The sequence below is a fragment of the Chiroxiphia lanceolata genome, chromosome 5 (assembly GCF_009829145.1).
Source record: "Chiroxiphia lanceolata isolate bChiLan1 chromosome 5, bChiLan1.pri, whole genome shotgun sequence".
Classification (NCBI taxonomy): Eukaryota; Metazoa; Chordata; class Aves; order Passeriformes; family Pipridae; genus Chiroxiphia; species Chiroxiphia lanceolata.
This window is the reverse complement of record NC_045641.1, coordinates 56,092,803-56,102,119: the sequence shown is the minus strand read 5'-3', so window position 1 is coordinate 56,102,119 and position 9,317 is coordinate 56,092,803. Positions and strand designations below refer to the sequence as shown.

Genomic DNA, 9,317 nt, shown 5'->3' with positions numbered 1-9,317 from the left:
ACTCTTCAGTGAGAATAAAAATACTAACCCTAATAGGGTGCTGATATAAATCCTCACTGTGGGAGCTCTGAATTCTAAAGCCAAGCTGGCTGGAGCTACGTTTTGTCAACATGAGTAGAAAATAATTTTTACTGTCTTGTTTTATAGCCATTATACACATAATTTGCTGTGGTTTCTTTTTTCTTTATTCTCTCTCTCTTTGTGGCTTATAAAACACTTCAGTAACAGAGAAGTGTAAAAAAACTGATAAAAACCAGTCCTTATTCTCAAAGAATCGTCAGAGCCCCAGTTCACAGCCACACTGCCCCAAGGGTGGAGCACTTGATTGCCAAATATGTGCCAAAGTACTGTTATCAGCAGTTATTTGCTTTGCACAATATCTGAAGTCTCCAGGCATGGATGAAGACCTCACTGCACTGTGACATATATGCCTATGGAGAACATAACCTGGAACTTGTTCTGCTGATGTTAGACTCCCTTCATGCTCAGGTAGGATATGTAGCACACAACACTGGGAATTCAGGTAATCTCTTTTTCTACCATTCATTAACTTATTTGGTTTTAGTGCTGATGGCTTTTCTTGATTTTGATGTGAAAATTTTCAAAGCAATTGGCTTGCAGGATGGTAGAAATGCTAATGATTTAAAAATATCTTTAAAATAGCTTGCAATTAATACACTAACAAGAATAAAGCTTTTTATCAGCTAAATTCCTTAGCATTGTAAGGAATATGACTTAACTGGAGAGGTTTATTTTGACCACCGGAGGGCTCCTGTATTTTTTTCTATTACTAAATAAAAACACTTAACAGTGGCTGGCCTCACCTAAAATTACTGAAAGAATAATCTGCAGTTAGCAATATATTTGCTTAATTTCACCTATATTTCTCCTTGCATAGTTGTGGGCAGACTGGGAAAGTACTCAACTTGTAAATTATTCATATCTAATCACAAATGCTTTCAAGTATTTTCAGATTTGCAAATTGTTTATCCATTGACATTCCAGTTGAATATCTGGTTCATGATTTGCATGGTTACTTCAGATACTAGTGCACTAAAGCCAATCTAAACTTTAAATTGTGTGTTCACTTGTATGAATTGTTTAATTTGTATCTCATTTGCCACAAAAATACTAATGGCCATATAAAAGGCCATTGAAGACAAAGGAAAAACTGCTGATTTGCATTGCTTCTGGATGAGGCCAAACCTGTGTATTGTTCATTCCTTCTGCAATTCCATCAGTGAGAAACAGAAAAAACATCGCTACACTGTTCTTAACTGGAAAAAGCAGCCAAAATTTGCAACTTTTATATCTCAACACACAATAAAATTGCTATTTTAAGAGACTGCTTCAGCTTTAAAAACTGATTTCCAAGCTTGTTCAGTATAGGAAGGCAGCCTCCTCTCAGATCTTTCTGGAAAATGAGCAGAGTTATTTTCAGAGTCTCAATCAAACATGGTGCTCTCTAGTCACTGACTCTCACCTGAAAAGTACATCACAAGCTCCCCTCAGCCTCCTTTTTGATAACATTAACACTGACATGTTTCGAGGAGCTCTGCTGATTTAGAGGATCTGGTCCTATTTATGGTTTAAACCAGTTTATTCTTGTTCCAGACATCCAGCACTTTCCAGGCCAGTGGGGCCTATTGACACTGCCTGAAACATCTCACAGGGTTTTTCTTAGGCTACATTTGCACCTTTGTGTGGAAGACAGTGTAGCCCTAAATCCCAGTATTTTCCATTTCCAGTATGTAAAGGTTGTCAGTCCTTTGGGATCTGCCCCTAGGAGAGAAGCTTCACTGGGATCTCATGAGGGGGCTACACCATTTCCCTTATAAATGTAAATTTCTTCATAAGAACACCTTGGCTTTACCCAGTACTTAGAATCATAGAATCATAGAATAACCTGAGTTAGGATGGACCCACAAAGATCACCAAAGTCCAACCCCTGGTCCAGCACAGGGCGGCCCCAAGAATCCCACCATGTGCCTGAGAGTATTGTCCAAACACTTCTTGAACTCTGTCAGGCTTGGTGTTGTGACCACTTCCCTGGAGAGCCTGTTCCAGTGTCCAGCCATGCTATGGGTGAAGAATCTTTTCCTAATATCCAACCTAAACCTCCACTGACACAAACTCATGCCATACATGCCATACTTGCAAGCTACACTTATGAAACAGACCTTTGGCAGGCATTTTTCAATTGAATGTTGTATGGTTGGCATCATTCATACGAAAGAGCCAAATTAAATATGTCAGGTTGACAAAAATCTTCTACTACAAATTAACAAACTACTTCATGCACTTCCAATGAAAGATGAATGTTCCATACACCTTAAAATGAGAGGTTGCTGGGAGCCTCAGGAACTAAACCGCCTATGTTCTCTGATAAAACACTGGATCAGTAAATATTTATCAAAATTAGACATCCAGCCCATAAGATAATTGAAACAACAGAATATCTTCTCCAGTAGAAGATCAGTAGAATAGGGACAAATTAATTCTCATACATATTTTTAAAAATTTATTATGGATCTTTAACATTTTTCAATATTCTGAAGAACACAGAACAAGACTTTTATCCTCCTTAGGCTTTCATTCTGGGAGGTGTAGCACTTTCTAAAAACAATGCACAGTATAGTAATGAATTCTCTGCTTTCTCCCATTTTCACTCAAAATCTGTAATATTTGTCAAAACTTTCACACTGATTTGAGTTACTTAAGGAAGGACTCTTACCTTAAGCCCATTTACCTCTGCGAGGGGACACATTTGTGGTTCTGGCAGCATGGTCCAGCTGCTGCTTTGAAGCTCTAGCCCACTGCCCATGGATGCAATGAAACCTGTGAATTTGCAAGATAAAAAAGATTGGCAACAGCCAAGTGATTTTTAAGTTTTGAGGACTCTGCAGCATTTTTCCTTTTGGACTACAGGAAGCTCTTCTCACCATCTGTGTTTGTCTGGTCCAGATCTAAGCACAGAGGAGAAGTCTGGATGCTGCTATAGCGAGAAGCTTTCGCAGTGGAAATGGGCAGCCATAACTTCCTAGTGGTAGTTTGACTCCCTGGTACGTACGCTCTGGGTTTGCCTTTTCTCCTCTAAAAATGATTGCTTCCTCTCCTCAGGCCGTGCTGCCTCAGCTCACTGCCCACAGATTGCTGAAGCACAGATTGGACAGCACTGACTTAAACCACGGTGAGTTTTCCTTACAGAAACTCAAGTGTAAAAAGGTGCATTTTATGCTTTAAAAAATTCCTCCCAATAGAAAGACCTGCCTGGCTCACCTTTTGGGGTCTTTTCTCTCTCCTCAGACAAATACAACAATTCCCACCGCAAAACTGCCAAAATCATTGAAAGTTACCTTTTCTGGGTTTGGATAAACTTTTGGAAAAAAACTCCCAACAAAATAATTTTCCAAGTGATGGTTGCTAGGTTTTATTTCAGTCTGTCAGATCCAGGGCATTGCATGGATTGCACCTGCTTATAGACCATGCAGGTCCACAGGTCCTGTGCAACTTCACAGAAAAAACAGGAGTGCCCAAAGGGATGCAAGACTGTTTTCAACATCATCACACTCTTCCCAAAGGCTCTCACACTGGTGACAATCGTGTATGAGCTGAACAAAACACAAATATCTGCAGTGACAGCAGGCAGAGAACACTGTCACTTGCTCTCAAAAAGTGCACGCAGCTACAGCTCAGGTGTCAGGGTGACTGTTGGAAGAACTGAGCCTATAACCCCTGCACAGGTTATTCTGATCCCTTCTCATCCCATGTCTTCGGTGTTAGCAATCCTGTTGTATGTAACACACTCTCCTATTTCACTCTTCTTTTTAATTATGGTAGTAAAGGTTTACCCCTGAATTAAATGTAGTTAAGAAAGCTTCTCACTATCGTGGAAAAGAACCCCTCCGTGTTTTGTATCTCCAATACGGTTAATTTGCAGGGTCCTTTAAGAGCAGCTGCTAGTTTCATGTGTCAAACGATTGCCACACAAAAGAGAGTGTGGCAGCGAGCTGTGGGTTTTGCTGACACAGCACACTGTTTCAACTGAAAAAAAAGAAATAAAAGGAGCAGTTTGAGAAACCTGACACTAGCTGTTACCTTTAGAAATCAAAACTTAACAAAATAAAGGCAAGCATACATATTACTTTTTTTTTAAATGAAATATCGTTAGATGCTGTTGGAGACACAAGTGATCAGCAAGTCCTTCTGAAGGAACATCTGTTACAAAGGAGAAGAGAAGGCAATAGAGAAGGTGCCATTTTAATATCACTATAGTAAACACCTAATGCACCGTAAACTGAGCAAGTCATGCGGTAAAACATGAAGAAGCTCTTTTTTAATCATCTGAATAGAAATTTAATATCTTTGCATTTGCTAAGTAAGGCAACTTGCCCAAGCAACCAGATACACAAAGCTTTATACATTTATTCTGCCTTTGTGGTTATTGAACAAAGCTTCTAAGTCATAAGCATTAAGGCTGGTATTTACTAAGCAGTTGCACACGAGGACTCATTAGAAATATTAGGGTATCCAAAAATATAAGAAAACTTGAGAAATCAAATAGCCACATATACAGTAAGCCAAAAAAAAAAAAAAACAAACGTCCATGAGCATTTCCAGTAGTTCTTTCTTCTCAATTCTGAGGTCCAACAGCTAGAATCAAGTCTCCAGGCCGGCCCCAGCTGTAAAGCACTGAGCAAAACCAGCAGACCTAGGTCACACTGTGAGGAACAGAGTGTGATTTGTGAGGGAATGATATGCTACAGAAAGCCTTTGCTACCAAACTTGCCCCCTGTTACTGAGCTGTTCCAGAGCTATGGCAAGAACAGGAAAACAATAAAAAATCCCTGTGCATTACCACCCAGGAAACACATGAACTTTGGTAGTTCTGTCTAAGTATTGTATTGGTGCTGTCTGTCAGCTTCCAGGAGTCCAAAGTACTTCACCCTGGCTCTTTTTAAAGGATGGTTTCAGAAGTTAAGAGTACTGTTACTGTGCAATTGAGATTAGCTCCGTTGGTTAGAGCATGGTACTAATAACACCAAGGTTGGGGGTTTGATCCCTGTATTGGCCATTCACTTAAGAGCTGGACTCAATGAGCCTTCTGGGTTCCCTCCAACTCAGAATATTCTGTGATTCTGACCTACATATTTTGGTTTTCTCTTTCTTTTCTGCTCTCTTGGGGAAAAAAGTGGCTTCTGTCAAACATCAAGGTCACATGAATATAGCAAAATTCCAGGCTGGGAGAATTAAAATCAGTTTGGTGGTCAAAATGGAGTAGCAATAAAAAGGCTCATATTCAACATATCAGAAAAACTCTCATATTGCAACAGCAAGACAGCCTTCCATAAGCTTTTTGGCACTGCTTTTTGCACCACTGCAAGCACTACAAGAGGAGAAAATCTTCCAAGAAGCCTGCCAAATATACAGGCACCATCTCACAACCCTGGGGATAAAGGCAGAACCAGATCTGCAGGTCTTCATGAGGCAGCAAATATTTCCAATGCTCAGCACTCCACAATGAATTAGAAACCCTTTTATGCAATAGCTATAGAATTAGTTTTGCAGAAAATGAGAAAATCTTCCTTTGGGGAAGATCTGAGAGGAAAGAGGGAGATGGGCCATTTCCCAACCCCAGGGCATTTGCTTGGCACAGGGCTTCCTAAATTCAAGTTTCTGCTTTGAGATGGGCACCTGAAAGAAGCATTTTGTCTTTTAATGATCTGAGCAGCTTTGCATGGTATACCTTCACTGTACAAGGTACACAGTACCTCTTCACCTACACCACTTGTCTACAAATTCTCAGACTCTTGTCATTTTTCTTTAACTGCTCCATTTTTACTGAGTGTTTCTACCCCCTCTTTGTTTTTCTCATTAAACTGAGAGCTCTCAAGAAAGAATTATCCTTAATTACAGCTCCTAACACAGTGGGTTGATATGGATTGTTTACAATCATAGATAGTACAGTATTCGTTAATGGAACATAAGTTGGTTTTACCAACCACCATGCTGCCATATGCAGCTGCATTGTTCTAATATTCTAAATGCTCTGGGCCAAATACAAGAAGCTAACTGGTGCCTGTGTGTGTCTTTGATAACTACACATACAGACAGTGCAGAGGGAAGGGCTATGTTTAATCATTTTACAGGTGGGAAGTGAGGCCCAGAGAAGCCCAGAAGACAGTCTCAGGGGATCACATAGAACTAGTTTCCACACATCAGGCTAATTAATGCTTTGAGAAAGAAAAAACACTTTCCCTGCCAGCAGGAACATGACATCCTGCATTCTAGCAGTTACGCATTTTGTTTCCAGTGAGGCTTGTAAAATGTAAATTCCTGGTAAAACACATGACCTTTCCTGTCATATTTGTGAATAACATTTTATATGTCCTTTTTATGAATAGTTCCTGCCATTCTCTTCACATCCTGACTCACAGGTACAGCTCTCCTTTAATATCTTTGTTTGTGCGTTACGACTACAATCTGTTCTTCAGAAAGTTTATATATATACACCTCCACACTTATATATGTGGGTGCAAATACATATATATATATATACACATATATATGCAACAGATGTATGCATCATATGGAACAAATGCAAATGAACACATAGTTTTGACTCTTCTCCCACTTTGTTTGCCAATAGAGAATTACTAAGACACAGTAGTTTCATGACTTGAAAGATGAGATCATGATACTGCTATTTCTGCACTTCCAAGGAGAGTGCAGGTGTTTCAAAGCATTTATGAAATTGCATGATTGACTCATATAGAAATCTATTGACAATAAGTTGAACCTTTGCAGCTAGGCTGTAAAAGATTCGATTATAGTAACAATAGTAACCGTCATGAATGTCATAAATCTTAAGAGAAAGGACACATATGTCACATATAATGCATGAAAAAGTTGTCCTTTTATCATGGATAACTTACCATTGTGTAGATACTCTGCTGATCAGCTACTGCATTATTTGAATAAGTATCTGATGTCTTGTTTTCTTTCAAGGAGGCAGGTGCAGGATGAAGCAGGAAGCCTGCCAAGATAGATGATAAATTGCCACTTGGTGCTGGGGACCAGTGCTTAACATTAATGCAATGCTGCCAGGAATTAAAGCAGTAGAGTAATAAGAAACTAGGAAGAAAATAACTTCTCACTCCCCATTAAACAGATTGGCTCGATTTTCTTCATGCATTAAAATTCCTAGTACATCTAAAAAAAACATTGTCGTTGTCTCATTATAAGCAAAATATAATAGGATTGGAAAACATACTATGACTGACAAGCCATAGGACTATATAATAATGATACCAGTTGCTTCTCTGCTAAGGGAGCAATCTTGAAGCTAACAAGTTAAAATAAAACTATAAAGAAAAATAATTGCAAAGAAGTATGGCCTAGATTTGGAAATCCCTAGCCACTTTGGCAAGTGTCAGTCCTTGGCTGAACTGGCTCATTCAGGAAGTAGATGATGATGTAGACAGAAGTGGTAGAGGGTCCAGAATTTCCCAAGTTTCCTTGTCTACTGTTTATCCCTTACTGTTCTGAATTTGGAAAAACATGAGATAAATTTAAAAAGAACTTCATGTGATTGACCTTAGTTTATATGAGAAACAAAGAGAAGCCATGTAGCAAAATTGCAATTGGATACCCACAGGTGAGTTAAATACTTCACAAAATGCCGAGTGAGTGAGAAGCTTGTCATTCATGTTGACAAAAAATAAAGAAAATACTTCATGAAAAATGGGTTCTTAAGACACACTTTCCACTTATCTAAGAGAGTAAATGAAAGCAAAACAAATACATTTTATTTTTCCTTTTTATGTACAATAGGCTATGTGGAGAAAATATAAGTTTACGAACACTTTATATCCTAAAAACTTTGACCTCTGAGGCAGCTAAGGGCAAGTTACAGTCAAAGAGACAGACAGTGATGTTCTTCTTGCATTTTGCTTCCCAGGAACAAAACTCTGGCAGAAACAAGAATGTTCCTTGCAGGTTGAAGAAACCCATCTGCTTTGGTCTGTTCTTTCCTAGGTAGCCAGATCATAGGTATTCTGGAAGATAACTGGAAGACTCGGCCTTGGAAGGATCCCTGGTTTATTTGGTCTGGGCAGTGGTGAAGTATCAAGTCTGTATGTGTAACTAGAGACCCTTTTCAGGTAGTGAAACAGGCTTCTACACACTGTAAACATACTGTGCTGCACTGTCCCCCATGATTTGGGAACAAAACTAGTCCTGCTCATATAGAGCCAGTTCAAGAAGAAACTGTTCAAACCAGGTATTTTAAAAATAATCTGTGTTTTGCCAGCTATGGAAAATACAGATCATGGATTCCCTTCCTTCCCTGCATATAATTAAAATATAAATATAGATATAATTTTGGGACATCCAACCCTGATCTTATCCAAATCAGCAGGTACTAGAGAATTTTACTGGAATCAGCATTTTACTGGAATGCTGACATGTAGAAATTAACTAGGGCTGTTTTCAACATTCATCCATCAGAAAAATTAAAACTAAATTGAACAACAGATGATGGATGTAATTCCTTGTCTTGCACAACAATAATTTACAGTAATCTCTATATTTTGAAATGGGGCCATAAGTCAAACATTTCATCTTCAGAAATCTTCATCTTTACGCAGGAAACCTACCTTAAAGCTATCAAGATGAAAACCATTTAAGAAACATTTTTTTCAAAGCTTGCACAAGATCTATATTCTTATCTGTATTATGTCCAGAAAAGTGCACGACGTTCATAAGGGAAGCTGAAAAGCTGTGTGCTAATTAATGTCATCTGCATTTCCTCCAGAACTATGCATCATACCTCCAAGACAGAACAATGCTGGGACAGAGAAAGACAGCTCACCATTTAGGTGTTGATTTTTCAAGTTCCACATTGCTCTGAAACAATTCATTAGCAACTGTATATTACGTCCTACCTTTACTTGTTACATGTGCAGTCTGTCTGCTCGTGCCTCAGTTTTATTTTACCAAAGGCAAATTTCCTCTTTGCAAATTTGACTATGCCATGATTAGTTCAGTTTCTCTCACAGTGTACATAACAGCAAAAACTCTCAAAATACATCTCAAGACAATATGATACATTTTAGAGGAGGAAGAGAGTAAGGCTGTGGGAAATCTGCGGAAAAATGTGTCTATGTCTGAAATTAATGTAATGAACTGATGCCTGGGAACTAGGAACTGTGATGGTACCATAAAAGAGGCAACTCATCACCATAGGAGAGGCACAAGTGTCTCCTTTCTGAGTTATACTCAAACATCTTCATGATGTCATTAGCATATACACAACC

At 38.8% G+C, this 9,317-nt stretch overlaps 1 long non-coding RNA gene across 1 annotated transcript; it reads left to right on the top strand.

Annotated features, from left to right (window-relative positions):
* Nucleotides 1–498: 498 nt before the first annotated feature.
* LOC116787513 lies at nucleotides 499–6,223 on the top strand. Its single transcript, XR_004357317.1, has 3 exons — nucleotides 499–523; nucleotides 3,121–3,190; nucleotides 6,150–6,223. It is a non-coding gene; the product is annotated as an uncharacterized LOC116787513 (long non-coding RNA).
* Nucleotides 6,224–9,317: the final 3,094 nt, after the last annotated feature.